Here is a 25345-nt window from a genome sequence, read left to right on the forward strand (position 1 = left end):
CACCTGGGATCGTGACCATGTCGGTTGGATCCTAGACGACTGGAAAACCGTGACCTGGTCAGATGAGCACAGCTTTCAGTTGATAAGAGTGGATGGTAGCGTTCGAGTGCGGCGCAGAACCAACGAAGCCATGGACCGAAGTTGTCACAATGTCTATGCAAGCTGATGGTGGCTCGTAGTGGTTTGGGCTGTGATTACATGGAACGGAATAGGTCCTCTTGTTCATCTGGACCTATAATTTACTGGAAATGATTATGTTCGGCTGCATGGAGGCCATTTGCAGCCATACATGGTCTTCATGTTCCCAAAAACAATGAAATTTTTATGGATGACAAGGCGCAATGTCACCGTGCTACAATTGTTCGCGATTGGTTTGAAGAACATTGTGGACAGTTCGCGCAGGTGATTTGGCCGCCCATGCAGCACAGCTCAGTATTTCTGTTGGGGACTTCCAACGTCTGGTTGAGCACATGCCACTTCACGTTACTGCAATACGCCGGGGAAAAGGAGACCCGACACGATATTAGGAGATATCCCATGACTTTTGTCACCTCAGTGTAATGTGCTTCTTCTTCTGTAATTCAGGGATTATAAAGCTGCCTTTTTCAGCTCCATAGTGCAGTATCGTCTAATGTAATAGTTAAAGAACACCGAAGAATTGACAGTCTCTCTTTTTATGGCCCTCAGACCCCACGAAAGTCTTCCATCGTGATTTATGGGCCGGCCGGGGTGGCCGAGCGGTTCTAGGCGCTACAGTCTGGAACCGCGCGACCGCTACGGACGCAGGTTCGAATCCTGCCTCGGGCATGGATGTGTGTGATGCCCTTAGGTTAGTTAGGTTTAAGTAGTTCTAAGCTCTAGGAGACTGATGACCTCAGAAGCTAAGTCCCATAGTACTCAGAGCCATTTGAACCATTTGATTTATGGGACGGAAGGGTAGACGAATCTTAACCTCACTCGACGGGCAGTGTGCTTCACCCCTGCTTGAGTTGGGTACCACTAGAAATAATATTTAGTTTCCCTTGAAAACGAATACTGTCTGAAATATCTAATTGAAAGATTGTGTCCGACGGATCGATTTCTGAAGTCCAAATGTTTTGAAACGGGTTATTGATGAGCTCAAGGAACCCGTTAGAAATTGTGTGCTGAATGATTACTTAGTGTTTAGCTTCTTTTTGACATCAGTGTTATTAGAGACAGACACAAGTTTACTTGAACAAGGACTGAGGACAAGTGATTTATAGTAATTACGGAAAACCTCCATCAGGGTAACTGTTCCGGAATAAATTGACATATGGAGGTTGTAAGTGTGGACGTCATCAATCGTTTCAGCTTTCTTTTAATGACACTGAAGTGGTCAGGAGGCACCTGTGACATATAGAGATCTTTCTGGAAGTCATTACTTGGAACACAATCCATCCGAATAGCCTGTTAATCAGTAAACTATTAGAACGGCACCCAAGTTCCATTTGTACAAAGAATAAAATTACTCTGGTACTTGCCATATGTGGCTGAAGGTAATCATGGGAAATCTGAATCAGAGAGGACGGAAGGGGCTTGTGGATGCGCAACAAACATTATGCCTTTTACTTTAAATGATTGCTGGACATTCGAGTGATGAATATTGGTACGAGAAAAACAATATAAAATACGGTGTGACAGAGGCTCTAGACGGGATCAACTTTGCAAGGACAGTGCCGTAGCCAGGATGCAGGTGGAACTGGCAGTAAGGTGGACTGAACAACATGTCAAGGTTGCGAGACAGACAAGCCGGCGGCAATGCTGTGCGCCAGAAGCATGACAGCGCTAACGAGCTGGCCAGTAATCCTCTTACGCAACTATAGCGCCAGGCTTGGCTCCTGGCTGATTCAATTAGCTGCTTCCCTTGTGCCGCGTGTGGCCTTGTCTAGGTCTAGGGACCGCCTGCTCAAGCGTTACGTCCGTTTGTCACAATGAACGCTGCAATCCGTCTCTCCCATTTCCTTGTCCACGTCGCCACCAACATGTAACATCGTAACTATAAGACTAATTAATAGTAGCGGAAGAAAAGATGTAATCATCGCTTAGTTTGGGGCAACTGAGTTAACTAAATATAGAGCAACGTTACACAATGTTAAAGGCACTAAATTTGTTTTCAGGAGTAGTATGGCTGAACTCGGACGTCTAGTTTACGTTTTCTATGGATTTCCTCTGTCGCTGCAGGCGGATGCTGAGATTTTCCAACAACTTACCGGAATTGGCGAGGTAATATTTACAACGACCGCCGATATTTCGGCGGGAGTACACCCCGTCATTTTCAAGACGCAAACTGCAACGGACAGGTGACGTGCAAGCAAATTTAAAACCTCGGTTTTTGGAGTAATTCAGGAAAGATAGCACACACACACTGAACACTAGTGCCACCAAAGATGACCAAAGTTAGAGATGTCGGTAGAGAAAGACTACGAACTAGCAGGTGAGGTAACATTGACTCTGTCCCCCTGTTTTTTGACAAGGGAGAGAGCAGGATTCCAAACGCAGTTTAAACAAATACCTCCATTCCTATTTACAAGGTTATTCGCTAATTTAATCTTAACAATTTCCTTAGTAACACTGTACCAATAGCTGGACGTGCATGCCAATATCTCGTTATTGTTATATAACATAAGATGACCAGTATCCAAACAACGTTCAGCAATAGCAGATCTACTTGGCTGCTGTAATCGTGCGTGCCGCTTATGCTCAGTACATCGGTCCTCCACGGTCCTGATAGTCTGACCAATGTATGCCATGTCACAGCTGCAAGGTATGCGATATACACCCGCGTTACGCAAACCAAGATCATCCTTAACAGAACCCAAAGCACTTTAATTTTAGATGGAGGTCGGAAAACACATTTCACATCGTTTTCCCGTAAAATATGACAGATCTTGTTGGAAGTGCTTCCTGCGTAAAGCAAGGGATGCTGAGATGGTTCCTTTAAAAAATCCACAGCCGATTTTCAATCCGACCTTGTCAAACTGAGCTGTTCTCAAATAACATCGCCTCTGACGATAAGTTGTTATCTAATCCTGCTTCTTTTAATCGTGTTGATTAAGTCATTGATTTTTGTTCGAGGGGAAGATGGTTACGTGACTCCAGGAAGGTATTTAACGGAGTTCTCTACGGTCGTTTAGTGAACAAAATAAGAGATTACTGAATATAGGACTAGATTTATGAATGGATTCGGGAATTCCTCGCAAACATATATCAACACGTAGCTCTCAACGGAGCAAAATCGACAGATGCAAAGGTAATGTTAGGAGTGCCTCAAGGAAGAACGTCAGGAGCGTCATGACTTGGAATATACACTCCTGGAAATTGAAATAAGAACACCGTGAATTCATTGTCCCAGGAAGGGGAAACTTTATTGACACATTCCTGGGGTCAGATACATCACATGATCACACTGACAGAACCACAGGCACATAGACACAGGCAACAGAGCATGCACAATGTCGGCACTAGTACAGTGTATATCCACCTTTCGCAGCAATGCAGGCTGCTATTCTCCCATGGAGACGATCGTAGAGACGCTGGATGCAGTCCTGTGGAACGGCTTGCCATGCCATTTCCACCTGGCGCCTCAGTTGGACCAGCGTTCGTGCTGGACGTGCAGACCGCGTGAGACGACGCTTCATCCAGTCCCAAACATGCTCAATGGGGGACAGATCCGGAGATCTTGCTGGCCAGGGTAGTTGACTTACACCTTCTAGAGCACGTTGGGTGGCACGGGATACATGCGGACGTGCATTGTCCTGTTGGAACAGCAAGTTCCCTTGCCGGTCTAGGAATAGTAGAACGATGGGTTCGATGACGATTTGGATATACCGTGCACTATTCAGTGTCCCCTCGACGATCACCAGTGGTGTACGGCCAGTGTAGGAGATCGCTCCCCACACCATGATGCCGGGTGTTGGCCCTGTGTGCCTCGGTCGTATGCAGTCCTGATTGTGGCGCTCACCTGCACGGCGCCAAACACGCATACGACCATTATTGGCACCAAGGCAGAAGCGACTCTCATCGCTGAAGACGACACGTCTCCATTCGTCCCTCCATTCACGCCTGTCGCGACACCACTGGAGGCGGGCTGCACGATGTTGGGGCGTGAGCGGAAGACGGCCTAACGGTGTGCGGGACCGTAGCCCAGCTTCATGGAGACGGTTGCGAATGGTCCTCGCCGATACCCCAGGAGCAACAGTGTCCCTAATTTGCTGGGAAGTGGCGGTGCGGTCCCCTACGGCACTGCGTAGGATCCTACGGTCTTGGCGTGCATCCGTGCGTCGCTGCGGTCCGGTCCCAGGTCGACGGGCACGTGCACCTTCCGCCGACCACTGGTGACAACATCGATGTACTGTGGAGACCTCACGCCCCACGTGTTGAGCAATTCGGTGGTACGTCCACCCGGCCTCCCGCATGCCCACTATACGCCCTCGCTCAAAGTCCGTCAACTGCACATACGGTTCACGTCCACGCTGTCGCGGCATGCTACCAGTGTTAAAGACTGCGATGGAGCTCCGTATGCCACGGCAAACTGGCTGACACTGACGGCGGCGGTGCACAAATGCTGCGCAACTAGCGCCATTCGACGGCCAACACCGCGGTTCCTGGTGTGTCCGCTGTGCCGTGCGTGTGATCATTGCTTGTACAGCCCTCTCGCAGTGTCCGGAGCAAGTATGGTGGGTCTGACACACCGGTGTCAATGTGTTCTTTTTTCCATTTCCAGGAGTGTATATAAACCATGTAGTAGATAACGTCGATGCTCGACGAACGTACTCGTAGGCGATGCAGTTGTCTATAAGGAGCAGCTCCGCCAGAAGACTGTAGCCAATTGCAGGGCGAGCCACAGAAAACATGTGATTTCTGAAAGGACTGGCAGTTGATTCTGAACGTAAATAAATGTTATTATTGTGTATGATGAGGGGAATATACTGCCAGAAAAAAGTTAGTGCACCCTTATAGAGGCTTCCAGTTCACTCAAGATTTATTGTTGCATATGGAGAACATGAAATTATTACATTTACAGATCAATAACACAAGAGATTCCGAGGTAACAGTGTCGAACCACGTCTAAACACTCATATTAGTACGTGGTGTAGCCTCCACTGGCGGCAATGCAGGCGCTTAATCTGGCATACCGTTGTCCGTACAGATAGGGAATAGCCGGCCGATGTGGCCGAGCGGTTCTAGGCGCTTCAGTCTGGAACCGCGCGACCGCTACGGTCGCAGGTTCGAATCCTGCCTCCGGCATGGATGTGTGTGATGTCATTAGGCTAGTTAGGTTTAATTAGTTCTACGTTCTAGGGTACTGATGACCTCAGATGTTAAGTCCCATAGTGCTCAGAGCCATTTGAACCATTTGAACAGATACGGAATACTGTCCTGGGTTACGTTATGCCACGTCTACTCGACCTATTCACGTAGTTCTATAAGAGTTGTTGGTTGACGAGTTGCACCAATCAGTTCCCGTCCCATCATATCCCACGCATGCTCGATTGGAGACAAGTCTGGAGATCGTGCTGGCCAGGGAAATTGCTGCATGTCTTGCAGAGCACGTTGAGAATCATCAGTAATGGGTAGGCAAGCATTATCCTCTTGAAATAACACACATCTTCCTGCTTCGAGAACGGCAGAAGAATGGGTCTAACAACATTCTGCAGGTACAGATGGCTGATTAGCGTCCCCTCCAGAGACACCACAGGTGAACGAGAGTTGTAGCTAATCGCACCCTCATACCATAAGGCCGAGGGTGAGGCCAGTGTATCTTGGACGAATGCACTCTACGAGACAGCAATCGCCAGGTCTACGTCTTACGCGCAAACGACTCACTTGCGAGCAGACAGGATCAGCTTTCATTGCTGAAGACCACTGCGTGCCATTCCACCTTCCAACTGATCCTCTGACGGCACCAATAGAGACGTGCACGTCGATGCTGTGGCGTGAGTGGAAGACGGGCTGGAGGTGTATGTAGCCGTAGTCTCTCTGTTAATAACCGGTTTGCAACAGTTCGTGTTGACACATTTGGGTTTACAAGGTCTCTTATCTGTGCTGTGGTAGCTGTAGGACTTGCCACTGCTGCCCTTACAATACGACGATTCCAGCGGGCGTCTGTGCTGCACGGATGTCCAGAAACTCGTCTACCCGTGTGAGAATGTCCACAAGACCACTGATACCAGCACCGTTGCATAACTGACCCAGCACGTCCAACCTGTATGGCAGTTCTCTGAAATGACCATCCCGCCACTCGGAACGCTAGAATTTGACCCCTTTTAAACTCACTCTATGGCTGTAGGAAGCACGAGTGTCTCCGTGGCGTTGCTGTTTGCTTGCTTCACACGTTTGCACCACACTGGGTCTTCTGACGGTGAGCATTCTCTAATAAAGGGCAGACACAGATGGCCCTTTGGTAGTTATGCCACTATGCTACCTGTTTGTGGACGATGTTGAAACCAATATTAGTAGATACACTATTCCCCAGATTACATATGCCGGCCGTAGTGGCCGTGCGGTTCTAGGCGCTACAGTCTGGAGCCGAGCGACCGCTACGGTCGCAGGTTCGAATCTTGCCTCGGGCATGGATCTGTGTGATGTCCTTAGGTTAGTTAGGTTTAATTAGTTCTAAGTTCTAGGCGACTGATGACCTCAGAAGTTAAGTCGCATAGTGCTCAGAGCCATTTGCACCATTTGAACCAGATGGCATATGCCACCATTGGATCAAAATCGACGTCGTCTCTCCAGATGCACTAATTTTTTTCCAGCAGTGAAAATTAACTACTGGTCCATTACGCTGTTGGCGACACATCACTGGAAATAGCAACAACCCCAAAATATATAGGAGGAACTGTAGGGAGTGACCGCATATACAAGTTGTAGGAAAAGCAAATGCCAGGCTAATGTTCATGGACAGAATACTAAGGAAATGTAATATATCTACGAAAGAGCTTGTTACAAAACAATTGTTCGACAGATTCATAAATTTTGCTCGTCAGTCTAGACTCCTAATCAGTTTAGATAGATGAGACAGATCAAACGAAAAGCAGCGCATTTCGTCACGGTATTGTAAGGTCGGCGAGAGGGCTTTACAGATATGCTCAACAAACTCCAGTGGTAGATGATAGAAGAGAGACGTTGTGCATAATTAAGACATGACCTCAACGAAAAAAATCAGAGAAATTTGAGCTAATATGGAGACTTATCGACAAACGCACCACTGACGAAGAGAAACAACCGCCTTTGCAATTACCTGGAAGGTGGGAAAAGGGAGTCGACCTTGACGTACTCGCAGTCACATTGTAAGATGGCTTGCGGAGTATAGACACACCCGTAAAGATTCCTGTTATGGATACGTGTTTTAGATTTTCCGTGATTTATTTGAACCCCTTCCCCATCCTTGTCCATTCCGAGGCTAAACACCGTCTAATGACCACTAAGTAGCCATTCATCTCTGTGCTGAATGCCTTACCGACTGAAGAGCTCTTCGCGGTCAATTTCCCTCACATTAATTGTTTTCTCCTTTGTTGAGAGGTTCATGGTGTATATAATTTCACTCCAACCACCACTACCCGCTCCCTGCAGAAGGGTCGTCTAAGGGTCAAGCACTGCACAGATTGTAATAGTATCCAGTAAAATTAAACTTTTTTATTCGCTTCAAAACACAATACCTTCAGTAACAAGACTCGTGATTAACGATCTAGGAATGAAATAGACATCTGTTGTGCACGCGAACAACATTTTTCATTCAGAAGGCGTAATTACAGCAAATACACAATATTTCATCGTCAAATTCATTGTGTTAAGAGCCAAACGTAATTATGAAAGTGGCTGATTCTCCTGATGTATCTATTTATTATAAATGTTCTTGTCGAAGTTCGTGGTGAAAGATTTACCAATGTGTGCTGAAAAGTAATGGCTCTGAGCACTATGGGACTCAACTGCTGAGGTCATTAGTCCCCTATAACTTAGAACTAGTTAAACCTAACTAACCTAAGGACATCACAAACATCCATGCCCGAGGCAGGATTCGAACCTGCGACCGTAGCGGCCTTGCGGTTCCAGACTGCAGCGCCTTTAACCGCACGGCTGAAAAGTAATGCCTCTGGATTTTTAATAATGTTCTGAATATCGGTTGAGGTATTACATATAATGCGTATTACTTGGTCGACTTTCCCCGCTTCGCTGATGCAAGTTGCAACTCGCTGCTGCTAGAGCGCTCCAAATTGCAGCGTGTACCATGAAGGTGCGTGCGAAACAGCGTGCTGCAACCAAATTACTAACCGAAGATAACTGAAAACACGAATTCGAATAGTTCGTCCATACATGGTTCACCCTGTCCTTCAGCATGACAATAATGCCAGAACACACGCGAGCGCTACGACACCTGCAATAATCCGACGCCTTGGATCCACTGTGATCGAGACTCTTCCAAATAGTCCCGACATTCATCTGTTTCTAAAACTTAAGGAACAACTTCGAGGACTTCATTGTCATAGTGATGAATCGGTGCAAGCAGAGGTAAGAATTTGGCTCCGTCAACAAATTCAAACATTCTACAATGACGGTATCAACAAACTGGTTTCTCTTCGGGAGAAACGTATTTGTCACTACATGTCCGAAAGAACAGATGCCACCTTCATATCGCTTAAGGCTAACCGGGTGATGACCTTCTTCAGTGTGGATGCACACGATTTGCCTGAACTCTTATGGGACTCGGTGGATTGTCTGCCGCGAGTAATGGGTATAATGGCAGGGACACTACGAATGTAGAGTGTGGACTATTGGTTAAGAATGTGGGACCCTGGGGGAGCGTGCCGGCGATAAATCCCTGCAGTCGCGCTATCCTCAGTGCCCTCGGTGGCTCAGATGGATAGAGCGTCTGTGATGTAGGCAGGAGATCACGGGTTCGAGTCCCGGTCGGGGCACACGTTTTCAACTGGCCCCGTCGATGTATATCAACGTCCGTCAGCAGCTAATGGTACTGATTTAATTGTAATTTCAAACAAGTTGAATATCAATACGTTTGTAAATACCAAATTCCTCAACAATATTTGCCTAATCTCCATCTCCTACAGACATCCGAAAGTAGGCGAGATAGCGTGTTTCAAAACTGACCTTTAAAAATTCGTTTCGACTTAGGAACGTACTAGGAGTATGCATAGGAGCACACTAGTAACACATAAATATTATGCCCCTTCACTTTCAAATTCACGTGTGTAGCTTTTTCTTCAAATGGAACGATATTTCAGTTTGAACCTACCCATAATGCGGCCTGTAGTCACACTCTTAATACATATATTTGCCACGAAATCCCCAAGCAAAGAAATTAGTATCTGGAATCAGCTCACAACATCTTATTCATGGCTTACTCTCTAAAATATCCACGGGATAAACTGCAACTGACAACATACAGAGTCTTTAAGTGTATCACTGTACCTGAACTTGCATCAGAGGAGCAAGATATAAGTTGGGAGACGACTTCCATTCCATTCCTGGACTTGAAAGATAAGCTCAACGGATTTACTAACAAACTAACTCTATTACACATTAAATATGCTCCACCCAAAAGACCGGAAACCTGAAGGGAAAACCTGGACCTTGGCTAACGGAAGAGATAAAACAGTTGATGAATCTCGGAGACAATGCACATCGGACTTACAAACGACCTCCTAGCATTGAAAACAAAAATGATTACAAGCAGAAAACAAACAGAGTTAATCAGTCTGAGAGAAACGATAACTAAAACATGCCAATACAATAATCTGAAACATAAAGACGAGAGGCTCTATGGAAAAGCTTGTATGATCTAGAGAAGTATTGGCGAAGTAGAAGCTGCAGCTGATTAATTTGTCCCAACAAAGGAACTAGACCAGTAGACTTTAGAAATAACCATCATTGAACTGTAAAGAAAACATAGATTTACTGATTGTTTCACGAAGCTAAATGATGGTAGTCGCGAAAAATTGTGTCTTGAGGTGACAGCGCCGTCGAAAAATCCTGCAGATCAGCATTTACTGTACAGGATGACGTCACATTGCAAATGATCAAGCTTATTGTTAACCTACTACTGATCACAAGAACTACTGCTCCCTGGACCTTGAAGCTCTTGCCTGCATAACACAGCAGAAATACTCGCTCCCATCAGAATACAAGCATTAGGGATCCGATTGCTAAGAAGAGTAGCTGGGTACATTCTTGATGATATTATTATCCAGTGGGCAGAAAATATTTAGGAAGACAGAGGAAAATCAACAATTTCAACCAAGTGGCTGTAAGAGCCAAATGCCTAATACATGCAGAGAGAAGAAGAAGAGATATCGTATTAGAAATATTATGTTTCTTTTAAGTAACTGTGATTTTAATAAGCTGATTAATTTCATATAAAACTCTGGTTTGGTGTAAGAGGGTTCCTGAAGTGCTGATTAAACGAATAATTAAAAAATTAAACACTACATAAGGATGTCCCAGGACGAATGTTAAACATTCAGGGATGACAGGTACGATCATTTGAAGCAGAAAACTTAATATGGACATATGTGCTATTCTGAATGGTTTCTGAGATAGAACATATTTAATGTGCATTGTTATGTATTTCATTTATTATTCAGTACATTGTCGTTGTTTATAATGTACCATAGTAGGGTAAATAATTTACTATAGGACATGTGGGTTATTAAGTCGGGAAACTAACTTCAATTGGCCTACAAGACCTACCTATATCTCAGCGCATGCGCCCCTCGTGAGATTTTCATTACTTTTTTGCTCTCTTTACGCAAACTATAAGTTCTAAAGAAAAAATGAATAGGACTTTTTACAGGAAATTTAATGTACTATAATTTTGTGCCGCAACACTTTTTTGCTACAGGCCGTGGATTTCGAGTTATTCAAGAAAAATGTACAAAAGTAACTTTAAATGTTTTCTGTCTCAGAAACACTTTGGAATAGGGCATATCTTCACATTTGGTTTTTTGTTTCTAATGATCGTTCCTGTCATATCCCTGAATATTGACTATTCCTTCTGAGTCTGCCTGTATACATGGCCTATCATGTATGCTAAAATAATTGTGTATTACACATACCGCTACTTTATAAAAAGCTGAACTCAGATGGAGAGGTGGCCAGTCAGGAATGCGAGTTGCAAGCTGAATCAGTGTGCCAAGAGCGCAGAGCACGAAGTGACACCTAAAGTCACTGTGTGATCTGCTCCGTGAGATCTTACCCAGGGAGCAGCGAGCTACCTTGTAATCCGAACTGTAAGAGTAGTGGGGAGAAGTGAGCTAGTGAACTACCTTGTGATCCAATCCCTGAGAATGATGTGAAGCATGAGCTAGTGAATTGCTTTGTGATCCTATCCGTGAGAATGGTGGGGAGGAGTGAGCTAGTGGAGGGTGACAGTGGTGGGAGCGCCGAGTTATTGGGGGGGGGGGGGGAAGGGGCGTGATGCTTGGGTAGCCTTGTGCTATGCTCCTACAGAGCAGTGGCTGAAGACTGCAGCTTAAATGATCGCTGACAACACATTCCGAGTGCGATGCTAAGTCAAAAGTTAAGAATATGACGGATCTTGTTGGAGGTGCTGAAGAAGTAACAACTCACTCAAAAGTATGTAAACATTTACTAGGCTTCTGAAATTTGAAATTTTATATTCAAATGAAGTGCAGAAATATGATGTGTGAAGTGTTTTCTATCTTAATGTACAGGTCTAAAGACGCAGCCCACGTTAGCTTCGGTAGCTGCATGGTCAGAGCAGTGGATTGCGAAAGGAAAGAACATCCTTGGCCAGGTCAAAAAAGTTTTCCCAGTTGTGGACTGGGTGTTCTGTTGTGTTTCGCTGACTTTTGTACCATTATAATTGGCATTACTATTGAGGTAGCTGAATGGGTACAGCTTTCCTTATTTTCTGTTGTTTTCATGGATGAGAGAAGCTTCACGTACTAGCAAGGTACACAGGTCTACATGTGCAGATGGTCTATAACATATTTTTTGCAGCCTGGAAAATGTTTTCTTAAGGACATGGCGTGGGGCACCATTGGAGAAGCCTACTGGAGAATTTTCATTCTGCTCATTACAGCCACCAGAGACGCATTTTATTAAATCAGATGAGCTACCATTCATTTTTTCTGAATCACCCATCACCCACTCCTTAGAAGGATTTGTCTCTTCGAATCAATTCAGGAGCAGACTGCCTATCTCTACAGCTGTGGCGGGTCATACAGCTACCATAGCACAGATAAGAGGCCTTGTCAGCCCATACCTGTCAACACCAACTGTTCCGAACCAGTTATTAGCAATGAGACTAGAGGCACGCACACCTCTAGCCCGTCTTTCACTCATGCCTCAACGTCAATCTGGACAATTCAACTGGTGCCGTCAGAGGGTCACTTGGAGGATGGACAAGCGCGCTGTGGTCTTCAGCAATGAAAGTAGATTCCACCTGCAAACAAGTGATGGTCATTTGCACTTACGTGAGCGCTGTCTCGTCGAGTGCATTCGTTCAAGACACACTAGCCCCATCTCAGGCCTTATGGGTTGGGGTGCTATAATCTACAACTCTCGTTCACCTTTGGTATTTCTGGAGGGACGCTGACCAGCTATAGGTACGTGCAGAATGTTGTTAGACTGTTTCTTCTGCCGTTATTGCAACAGGAAGGTGACGTGTTGTTCCAACAGGATAATGCTAGCCCACACACTGTCCGTGAAACTCAACGTGTTCTGCAAGATGTGCAGCAACTTCTATGGCCAGCACGATTTCCAGACTTGTATCGAATGGAGCACTTGTGGGATATGATGGGATGAGAACTGACTCGTGTGACAAGTCAACTAATAACTCTTACAGAACTACGTGAACAGGCAGAGCAGGTGTGGAATAACGTATAAGAGGATAGTATTTGCCATCTGTACGATCGACTGGATGCCAGAGTCCGGGCCTTCATTACAGGCTGTGGAAGCTGCACCACATATTAGTATGGGTGTTCCAGCATGGGTCGATACCTGACACCTCAGAACCGCTTGTGCTATTGATCTGAAAATGCAATCACTTCATGTACTCCATATGCTCTGCTGTAACAATAACCCATAACAGGCAGTACTCATTTTTTCCTGGCAGTGTATCATGGATCCATTAATTTCGTCCATTATTTATGTTATGAATAATCGCCTCTAGCCTTCTATATGCCTTCGGATCTGAAGATGACCATTTAACTGGTCGAAACTAGTAATCATTGTATCTTCCTTCCGATCTTGCGATAAAAAGTTTTCCTAAAGAAGACTACAAAATCATGCGGAGAGCTTTGCTACCGAAATTCCGAGCGATTACTTTCCAGGAAGAATCGGACAACATTCTACTTCCCCCCATATACGTTTCGCGGAATGACCACAACGAGAAAATTCGAAAAATTAGTCCCAATACAGGAGTTTGCCGACAATTATTTTTCCACGCGCCGTTCGCAAATGGAACAGGGAAGGATGGATTAGTTAGCAGAAATACGCTCCGCCAGACACTGTCAGGGGCCTTACGGAGTACAGATGTTGATGTAGAACGGCGAACATCTTTGTCGGCAACAACTGATCTATATCAGAAGCACCCATTTATCAGTCTTATATAAAATCAAATAACTGATGGGATATTGTGCCGTTCTTCTTTTAAAAGTCGTATTGTCCATAGGACCTGCAAACGTTTTGTTATGATGGATGGCTGGGAGTTCTTTTCTACATTAATTTGTGAGGACAGTAGTCTTTCTGGCTGATTGTAAGAAGTAGCAGACTTACTGTTAATGCAAGACAATTTCTAAATAATCTGCTTACGTGGGGTTAATATCAGTAAACTTTCTGACGTTCAGGTGAAAGACTTATATTTACTGCCGCGAGTACTTGCGAAATCGCCAAATTGTGGAATTCACTTGTAAAAGGGAAAGTTGTGCTGACTGTACTGTGTATGATCTCTTCTCGATCCTACAGTAAAATTCATTCCTCTGCCAGAGTAATGTTATATATGACTACATTTCTGTAAGTTTCTCCCCGTCAGACTACTAATCTGCACAGCTTATTGCTTAAAAAAATGCAAGCATCATCCTTATATCTCTCAGCCGAACCGACTGAAAGCCATGGCTCTCGTGTCTCTATTCGTCCAGATGGTGCTTATGGTGTAACGATGGACAGTTCGCTCCTGTAAGGTGTCATTTTGTATACGGTCTGCCGCATTTCCAGTCTTCAGTCTTCAATAGAACAGGCCGACGGAAGACCCCTATTCAACGGTTTTCTGTAGCGCTCCCTTTGGGCTGCCAATAGATTTCAATAAAGAGCTGATACATGCAACACTGCACAATACAGCTGCCGAATGTTTCTTGACGGTCTCGTCTCACTCCTTCCGCATCCAACTCTCTCTTTATCAAAGTAGGATAAACAAATGACGGGAAGATGCCCCAAATTTGTAAAGCCGTTTCACGCTCCCTACTATTTAAAAGAGTTGTCACGGCTCTTTATATAAGGCTTGACATTTAAGTATGTCACCGTTTTCCACCTGAATGTAGTACAGACTTCTGAACGCTGCTTAAACTGACTCTTTAACTTTAAGACATCTATCAGCGGTCATCCATTCACCATTACAAAATGGACGTTTTTGATTGTGATAATTTAGCTACCACACATTAAAAACAAAATTATCAAATAGCACAAAAGTTACGAATCAAACGTGTTTCCTCATATCAAGAATGTAACCCAACAAAAGATGAAACGAGAACAAAAATTAACAATTTATAGCAGCAAAAATGCAGCAAAAAACTGTGACAACTACAATATTCATATAACTGATATAACTCTGATTACCTGTATGAAAAAAGAAAGAAATACAAAGATTCTAGATAACGTTATAACGTAACATAGGTTTTAAATTGTCCCAAGTCAGAGAAGAAGGAATAATGACCCATGTCCTTTCTGTCGGCCTGTTTATATACATGGATGTGTACTTAACCTTTCTTTGCGGCAAGAGAAGGAGTTACGTTTTAACGTTTTCTTGCTTCACGATTATCATCACATCCTTGTTTGTTCTTCGGGTCTCTTGAATTACCTTCTCATCAGGAACTTCCAGCTCCATGAGGCCAACTCTCCAATTTCTGAAATACCCACTGGTTCATAAGATGGCCACCGATAACAGAACTGTTTGTTGTAGACGGGAATGCTGATGGGATCTGTCTTTGGGTTCATGTGATAGCCAGACACCAGCAGATCAGTTTTTCTCTGGGAAGGGTACTGAGGAAAGTAACAGAAGAAGTGCTATTCCCACTGTTACTCTTTCCTCGAACCTAAAGAATAATAAGGTCTGCAAAGGGATACTTTTCGCAACGTAACGATCCTCCGATTTCTGAGTTGTTAATGTGATCTAGTTAAAACTCATTACTTAAATTGGCTCTATGGCTCTGAGCACTATGGGACTCAACATCTTAGGTCATAAGTCCCCGAGAACTTAGAACTACTTAAACCTAACTAACCTAAGGACATCACACACACCCATGCCCCAGGCAGGATTCGAACCTGCGACCGTAGCAGTCCCGCGGTTCCGGACTGCAGCGCCAGAACCGCTAGACAACCGCGGCCGGCATTACTTAAATTCTGTAGACAACAGACCCTTACTCGGGAAAAGGGAGGTTAAATGACTGTTCCACAGCAGCAAATGAGGATTTTTCGTCTGTAATGAGCTCGTTGTTGACTCGGCATTGCCTCTAGCCTTCCATCCTTCGCTACTGAATTATGTTTCTCGTAGTTTTTCTGCACTTATTGTTATGCTGGGGTGGTTCTCCAAGGGGACCATGATTAATTCCTGCCTTGAATCTTCTCCATCCGAGAGTATGATCTTTTCCTAACGTCCCTAATTCTGAAAGAACATTAACGTCAAACCTAGTGCTTGATACTCGTATTTTCATCTCTTCATGTCTTGACGAGCGTAATTTGGTTCAAATGGCTCTAAGCACTATGGGATTTAACATCTGAGGTCATCAGTCTCCTAGACTTAGAACTACTTATACCTAACTAACCTAAGGACATCACACACATCCATGCCCGAGGCAGGATTCGAACCTGCGACCGTAGCAGCCGCGTTGTCCCGGACTGAAGCGCCTAGAACCGCTAGGCCACAGCTGCCGGCTGAGAGTAATTTGACGCCCACCTGTTCTATTGTGTGGACTTTATCATTGTGAGCTGTAATTACTTGGGAGGACCAATCAAGCTACCCTGTCACTGCATGTAGGAGCAAAAGATATCATATCTGTATATTAACGTGGTTCGCTGATCAGTTATGTCGTACATAACGACCTAACTAATCACGTTTAGAATAGCTTTCATTGGCCTCTTGCAGCAGTCACCGTCTTTTCCTAGGAACCACAGTTACCATTTGCTGTGGGTTTTCCTCCAAAAGCCACTCAAAGTGTGCGGAACCGGTCGTAGTATATGGGTTTGTCGACTGTACTCTTCCACATCCGTTATATGAACAGCGAGCCGTTCGCACAAGGTGTTTTACTTGATTTGTCTTTCGTTTCGACAGTCTTACTGCATTACTCATACGAATCTCTCCTCAAACAATTTCAGCTTTGAAATCCTCAGGAACACATTGAGCAATATGAGAAGATGGCATGTCTATAATTTGTTTTCGGGAGACGCCGTAAATGTAGATCGTAGGTAAATCTGACATTTCAATAGTTTCCATAACGAAATTCTATCTCGAAATCTATCAGAAAATCCGAAGAGATGCTGGTCATAGGTAAAGTGTACCAGCGGCAAGACGCAATCAGTACCTTCACTGCGCCGAAAAAACGGTGATGTCACTGATGACAGTGCCACTAAAGCAGATTTACTAAACACGGTTTTCCGAAATTCCTTCACCAAAGAAGACGGAATGAATATTCCAGAATTCGAACCTGGGACAACTGCCAATATGAGTAAATTAGAAGTAGATGTCCGTGCTGTAGCGTAACAGCTTAAATTACTTACTAAAGGCAAGCCCTCCGATCCAAATTGTATATCAGTCAGGTTTCTTTCAGAGTATTCTAGTACAATAGCTCCCTATTTAGGAATCATACAGAACCACTACATCGTCGAAAGACCTGTACCAAAATACTGGAAAGTTGCACGAGTCACACCAATACCTAAGAAAGGAAAGTGGAGTAATGTGCTAAATTACAGGCCCGTATCACTGACGTCAACTTGCTGTAGGATTTTGGAACATATACTGTTATCGAATATTACGAATAACTTCGGACAAAACGATTCATTGACAACAGTCAGCACGGATTCAGAAAAAATCGTTTTCGTGAAACACAATTATTTCTTCATTCTCACGAAGGAATGACTGCTGTCGACAGCGGATGTCAAACTGATTCCATATTTTTAGATATCCAGAAGGCTTTTGACATTGTTCGTCACAAGCGACTTCTAATCAAATAGCGTGCCTATGGAGTATAGTGTCACTTGTGCGACTGTATTCGTGAGATCTTGTCAGAAAGGTAGCGTACGTAGTAATCGACGGAAAGTCATTAAGTAAAACAGACGTCATACCTGGCGCTCCCCAAGAATTTCTTATAGGCCCTTTAATGTTCCTGATCTACATAAACGACAGAGGACACTGTGCAGCCATCGTAGATTGTTTACAGATGACGCTGTCATTTACCGTTTTGTGAAATTATCAGATGATCAAAACAAATTACAAAATATTTTAAACAATATACGTGTATGGTGCGAAAAGTGGAAGTTGACTCTAAATAAGGAAAAGTATGAAGTCATCCACATGAGTAGTAAAAAAAATCTGCTAAATTACAGTTACACGATAAGTCACACAAATCTAGAGGCTGTATACGAGTACGTGGTGTCCGTTCTTTCGGACATGTACAAAAGAACAGACACCACGCTTTCGTATAACTGATACGCCTAGCTGGGCAATTTATTAACCATTTACTGTGCGGATGCACAAAAACGTCCGACCTCCTGTGGGAATCTCAGAGTACCGAACTTGGAGGAAATGGACAGGGACAGTGAATAGGTGGCCCTCGATGGGAATGTGAATAGGCCGCGAGGTGTGCCTAGATAATCCGACCAATTGCGCAAACGCCGTGTCCCAGATGGCGCAGTGGTTAACGCACCTGCCCAATAAGCAGGAGAGCCCGGGTTCTAATCTCGCTTCGATACACATTTTCACTCGTCGCCGCTGATTCCCCATGCAGCTGACAACAGCGATTCCCCCCCCCCCCCTCCCTTCCCTTTCCTTTCCTCCCCTCTCCACCTTCAATTTACATCTAATGGCTCAAAGTTCAACTAAATATTTAGGGATTACAATTACGAATAACTTAAATTGGAACGATCACATAGATAATGTTGTGGGGGAAACAAAGGCTGCAATTTACTGCTAGAACACCTAGAAAGTGCAACACGTCTACTATTGAGACTACTTACATCATGTTTTTATGTTCTCTTCTGGGATATTGCTGAGCGGTGTGGGATCCGCATGGGATAGGATTGAAGGAGGATATCGAAAAAGATCTAAGAATGGCAGGTCGTTTTGTATTATCGCGAAATAGGGGAGAGAGTGCCACGGATATGATATGCGAATTGGGATGGTAGTAATTAAAACAATGGCGTTTTTCGTTGCGACAGGATCTTCTCATTAAATTTCAATCACCAACTTTCTCCTCGGAGTGTGTTCGCCTGCTTAGTTGAGTAGTAAAGCGTTTGCCTACCATGCAGTGGGCCCGGGTTCAGTTCCCGGCCGGGTTGGAGATTTTTCTCCGCTCGTGGACTGAGTGTTGTCTTGTCCTCTTCATCCTTTCATCATTATCACCGTCACGCAAGTCGCCCAGTGTGGTGTCTCCTTAAATAAGACGTCCAATCCGGCGGTCGAACTTCCCCGAAAGGAGCAGCCCGGCCAAGAATGCCATATGATCACTTCATTTCCTCAGAGAAATCAGAGCTCGCACAGAAAGATTTATATGTTCGTTTTCCGCGCATGTCTTTCGAGAGCGGAACGGTAGAGAAATATCTTGAAAGAGGTTCGATGAACTATTTGCTGGGCACTTAATTGTGAGTTGCACAGTAATCAAGTAGATGGAGATGTATATCTTGACAGGGAGTGCTGCAGTATAATCCTGACTCAAAGGAAGAATATGTTTCAACATCCTGTTGAAGAGGAGGTTAGTAGAGACGGGACACAAAATTTGATTGAACAGGGATGAGAAAAGGAATCGACCGTATCATTTGCGAAGAAATCGTCCTGACAACATTTTGAAGTGTTTAGGAAAACTATAAATAGCCACATCGGGATAACTGAATGAGTATGTGAACTCTGCTCAATCCAAATGTGAGTACAGTGCATTAACGACTTGTGGCTCAACCAGTCTGCAACTTTAATCTTCCTACTCGTTACGTAGGTTCATAGAATTAATGGAAACCTTAGGGATATGTTGTTCAGTACGCAATGTTCTCTCACTTATCTCAGGAATTTATGGCTAATGACTTACGTATGATTGGCAGAACAAGAGATTAATTACACTCATTGCTCATCTTGGAATTTTTGCAATGAAAAAGTACATCGTTATGCAACATGTAATAATGCGTGAGTTTGACCTCCATGTTGCTGGCTCTCTTTATTTTTATATCTCTTACGTATGGGTCGACATGCTGATTTGAGTGAATGTCATTTGAAACTTGTGCACAGATCTCCAATTTGACTTACTCTCTATGTTGCTCTTTTGTCTAATGCAGTCGTTTCAGTTCAATGACGGTGTTGCATGCGTCTCTGATGGTCAGATGTGACTGAGTGTAGAGTATACATTTGCGGTCGTATTGTAGTTGGTGATGATGATGATTACTCTAGGCAGAAGGGCAAAACCTATTGCTTAATGCTACTATTTCTCCTTCCCTTTCCAGCTAGGAAATAGCGATTCAACCTTTATCCACCGCCACTCTTCGATCAAGGTGTATTCAGGCCTTTCACTACTACGAAAAGGTGTGTTATTGACATTGGGTCAGGGGTTCCCCTAAGTTCTCACAACAGATTTCTTAAAATACACTTAACATCACACACCATCGTCTTCCTGTAAGGACATCACATTCTTTCGATCACTATTGGAAGTTTCAATAAGATCTTGCAGAACATTTCTTTTCTGGGCAAGTAATGGCTTTTGATAAAGAATTTTAGCAGTATCTTTCATGTTTGACTCCATTATGGGCTCTTGTAACCTGAATCGATCTGTAACTTTTTACTGAAGAGAAACATCTGTATCTCCTGATAATTCCAGAAGCGGACTACGAAATTATGTATATAGGAAAGGCAGCACGACTGGAATAAGACTGCTTGGAGGTATTTTGGTAAGAATATGTTTCTGCTGCTTTAATATAGCACGTCTGTGTCGGATTTGTTAGAGTCAGTGAATTTTATTAAAGCTGTATGCAGACAGAACATAATTAATAATAATTATGACGTTATTACGACCAAATTTTATCCTTGTCAAGCGTAACCAATAATGAAACAGTGGTGGAATAGCCCAAAATGCAAGCACAATATAGTAACCGCCTGACGTTAACAAACTACAATTAGGCACACTGCCTCCACTATAAGGAAAAACAATCATTTACTACCCGCCAGCGGCGCGGGATTAGCCGAGCGGTCTGGGGCGCTCAGCAATGGACTGTACGGCTGGTCCCGGCGGAGGTTCGAGTCCTCCCTCGGGCATGGGTGTGTGTGTGTGTCCTTAGAATGATTTAGGTTAAGTAGTGTGTAAGCTTAGGGACTGATGACCTTAGCAGTTAAGTCCCATAAGATTTCACACACATTTGAACATTTTTTGAACTACCCGCCAAAGAGTCGAGGCGTTATCTGTAAGCGCGACTACCATCCACTTTTACAATGTGATTCGCCCTGTCACTTTGCAACCGAGCTAAATCTATAGGACTCACCCGCCAAAACTGCCAGCTGGCCTTCCCCACATGGATAGAATGAAAAAAATAAAAAGCTCACTGTGTTTCAGTAACGTGCGTCCTACATCCATGTAATGTCAATACCATATCTTAACACATACCTGTAAATTACTATAGAGAGGGACTGTACAGCACCAGGAAGCCACATAGCCGGACAGCAGTATACTGAGGACATCATTTTGTGGGGCGCTGCAGCGCCCCCCCCCCTCCCTCCCTCTCGCCCCCCTCCCCCCACCCACACACACTCACAGCTGCGTCTCTTGATGCAAATTCAGGATGCATGCGATTTTCGGAATTAGATTCATAGACGTATATCGTGCTACTCAGCACCCAGCTACCACCGCCCGCACAGACACGACCTCGCCGCCAAGTATGGAGAAATATGTATTTCGCTCAGATCCATTTGCGAGTGGAGTACGAAGTACAATCATTATAAAATAAAGATGTCATGATATTTACAGGACCACCACCACGACCACCACGACGACGACCACCACCAACTACTACACACACTAAGACAGACGTATACAGGGTGAAATTCCTAAAACTTGCACCGCAAATACTATGGAAATGGGAAGTGCTATTAATGTGCGGTTTCCGCAGAATGGATTGTTAGTCAGGGGCTCGTTCTCTTAGCCCATAAACAGTAATAATGTGTCTCCGTAAACTTTCTCGGCATAGTAATTCATGATACTCATATCGGGTCTCCAGCCGGAACATGACGCCATCGTGAAAAAATATTTCAGCTGTCCACCTGGCCGCCATCTTCAGGTAAGTAAGCCGTGGCACTAACTATCTGGAACTGAAATCAAACTGCAACGGCGGCTCCTTTATACACCACCTGTGCGTCCACCGCTCGTGAGGTAACTAACTACCCTTTAGAACAAAGCACGACAGCGCACCAGTGGTGAAAACTCGTGGAAACGATAGATCGACATCAAACACTATTGACACCATTTGAGGACCGAAAAGAAGACCGTTGTATTTTAATGTCCAACAAAACAGGATTCCAACTATTAGTTAAAGGATAGTCCTTATCTCTGTTTATAATATTGTCAGACAGCTGCATTTCAAAAGCTTCTTTCTCTACAAAATCCCAATAACGCGACGCAAGGACAACCATTTGTGTCCCATGATACAACATATTATGTCCTTCAGTAAAAGAATGTTCAGCGACCACAAATGTTTTGGCTGAAATAAACGCGTGTGGAGATGGTGCTCCACGCATCGACCCTGGACCATACGAATCGTCTGTCCAATGTAAGCTTTCCCGCAATGGCAGGAAAATCATCCTTCATTGAGCCAAACAGCACTCTATTCTTAGCTGGAGGGCGGAATAGACTTTTAATATCAAATTTGTTTAAAGTCCTTCCGATTTTTGAAGACATGCTTCTCGCGAAAGGTATGAACGCCACCGATTTGCTTGTATCTTCTATTGGTTTCCGCGAAGGTCTAATCTGTAGAGCACGACGGATCTGATTGTCGGTATAACAATTCTGCTTGAACACTACTTTTACATGATCCTGTTCTTGTGTCAAACTATCTTCATATGAGATGGCATTAAGCTCGTTTCACGAGTGTACGCAGGACCAGAGTGTAGGAAGGATGCAGCTCGTTCTTGTGTGGTGTATGCGGTAAGATATCTCAATAGACGTCAACGATCTCGGCAATTATTTATCAACCTCTTCAACATGTCACGTGAAAGTGGTAGTTAACAGGCAGAAAACGTAATGCAAGGAAATAAGTGGCCACAGAAGATGGGGACTTGCTGCTGTTGTAGTTGATCCGCACATTATCTCCCGCGCAAGTGCACTACGAAGTGGCGTGAATCAGGCAAGTGTCCTAAGCATTCTTCATCGACATTGGTGAAATCCCTGTCACACCTCTCTCCATCCAGAGCTCCATGGAAACCATTATGAGAACCGTGTTAAGTTCTGGACATAGGTATTCACACAAAATACTCCAGATGTGTCTTGTTTTGTTTAGTGATGAAACCACATTTACCAGTGATAGCCAGGTAAACCGCCGAAACATGCACTATTGGTCTGTTGACAATCCCTTTTGGTTTCGTCAGGTGGAACGTCAGCGTCCATGGAATGTAAACGTGTCGAGTAGGATAGTGAACCATCAGCTCATATGCCCGTGTTTCATAGACGGAACACTGAACGCCCACAATTATCGCGGCCTCCTAACACACCATCTTCCAGGGGTGCAAGAAGACGGTCCTCTGCAGACTAGGCGGAACCTTTGGTACCAACATGATGGTTGCTCAGCCTATAGTGCACGACGTGTTACAGCGTGTCTTTACGAATTGTTTCCAAATCGCTGGATTGGATGCAGAGGACCCATACCTTGGCCGGCATGTTCCATGGATTTGACGGTTGTAGCTTTTTTTTCTGTAGGGCAAGCTGAAAGAAGCTTTCAACACAGACATACCAACTAAACCCGATGATATGTAACGGCGTATTACTGGGGTCTGCTCGGACATCTCCGCTGAAATGCTTGCTGGTGTCAGCAGGCGTTCCATACCAGACCGGAGGCGCGTATTGCCACTGCCGGTGGTCAATTGTGACGGTCAGTTGTCTCGTTACTGTTCAGAATCCACATAGCTATTGTATTCACTTGTATTGTTCTTTAGCGTGTGCTGCCACAGCGGAGTGGCCGAGCGGTTCTAGGCGCTACAGTCTGGAACCGCGCGACCGCTACAGTCGAAGGTTCGAATCCTGCCTCGGGCATGGATGTGTGTGTTGTCCTTAGGTTAGTTAGGTTTAAGTAGTTCTAAGTTATAGGGGACTGATGACCTCAGAAGTTAAGTCCCATAGTGCTCAGAGCCATTTGAACCATTTTTTTGCTGCCACAGATATTGTGCAAGTGTCGCAGTGGGAACTTTTCAAAATACGATATTTCGTAAATGACTCGCACTAGAAACCTACAACAAACACCACTGACATTCTAATTTACCCTACTCTTAGTTTGTTAATGTCAATAGGCATTGTTCCATTTAAAAAGTGTATGTCTGCACAAAATATTTTTTGTAAGTATTATTAAAATCTGTGTATTGGCTAACCGTACGAGCCCCTGATTACCGGTCCATTCTGTGAAAACTGCACATCAATAGCACTTTCCATTTCCACATTATTTACGGTGCAGTTTTAGGTGATTAATCCTGTCCATGTAAGTGTAATTTGGTCTATAATTACAGACTGGATCGAAAATGATGGGTATCGCAGGTATTTCTTTTACTGCAAAATTTGTAAACTTAAAGTTCTACACGAAAATTCCACAAAAATACGTTGCAGAAGGGGTGGTAGCGTACACCCAGACAGATGTGGAGTGTTGTAACAGTTGTGTCGTGGAGGAAAATAAGACTTAAAATTGAGCTCCCCGAATTCTCTAGGCCAGAAGATTTGCAGGAAGGAACAGAACTAATTGTTAAAGTAAATGAATCCAAAGCAGTCAATCAGTTGTAAAAAAAGTGGTTTTATTCAACCTTAAACCATGGTTTTGACGGATGTAAGCCCGTCTTCTCCAGAAATACACGTAACGAAAATTTCGCCAGCTTGAGTGGTCGAGCGGTTCTAGGCGCTACAGTCTGGAACCGCGCGACCGTTACGGTCGCAGGTTCGAATCCTGCCTCGGGCATGGATGTGTGTGATGTACTTAGTTTAGTTAGGTATAAGTAATTCTAAGTTCTAGGGGCTGATGACCTCAGAAGTTAAGTCCCATAGTGCTCAGACCCATCTGAACCATTTTTGAACTAAAATTTCACATATGAAAAAAACAAAAACAAATCTGCTGTCAGCTCACATCATTGTATACATTATTAAATATGCTGGCAGCTCCACTGGACCCATATCTGGGGTTATGGTCTGGTTGCAGTTTCGTATGACAGTAGGAGCACTCTCGTGATTATCTCACGAACGCTGACTGTAAATTTGTACATAAATCTTGGGTTTCGACTTATGACTCCATTCATGAACACCGTTCCAGAGGTTTGTTTTCCAACAGGATAACGCTCGCCCACATACAGCTGTTGCAACCCAACACGCTCCACAGAGTGTCGACAGGTTGCCTTGGTCTGCTCGATCACCAGATCTATCTTCAATCGAGCACATATGAAACATCTTCTGACGACAACTCCAGCGTCATCCACAAACAGCAGTAACCGTCTCTGTATTGATTGGCCAAGCGCAACAGACATGGAACTCCATCCTACATCTGGTTGGTTGGTTGGTTGGTCTGGGGAAGGAGACCAGACAGCGTGGTCATCGGTCTCATCGGATTAGGGAAGGATGGGGAAGGAAGCCGGCCGTGCCCTTTCATAGGAACCATCCCGGCATTTGCCTGGAGTGATTTAGGGAAATCACGGAAAACCTAAATC

Source organism: Schistocerca cancellata, chromosome 4 (genome assembly GCF_023864275.1).
Source record: "Schistocerca cancellata isolate TAMUIC-IGC-003103 chromosome 4, iqSchCanc2.1, whole genome shotgun sequence".
Lineage (NCBI taxonomy): Eukaryota > Metazoa > Arthropoda > Insecta > Orthoptera > Acrididae > Schistocerca > Schistocerca cancellata.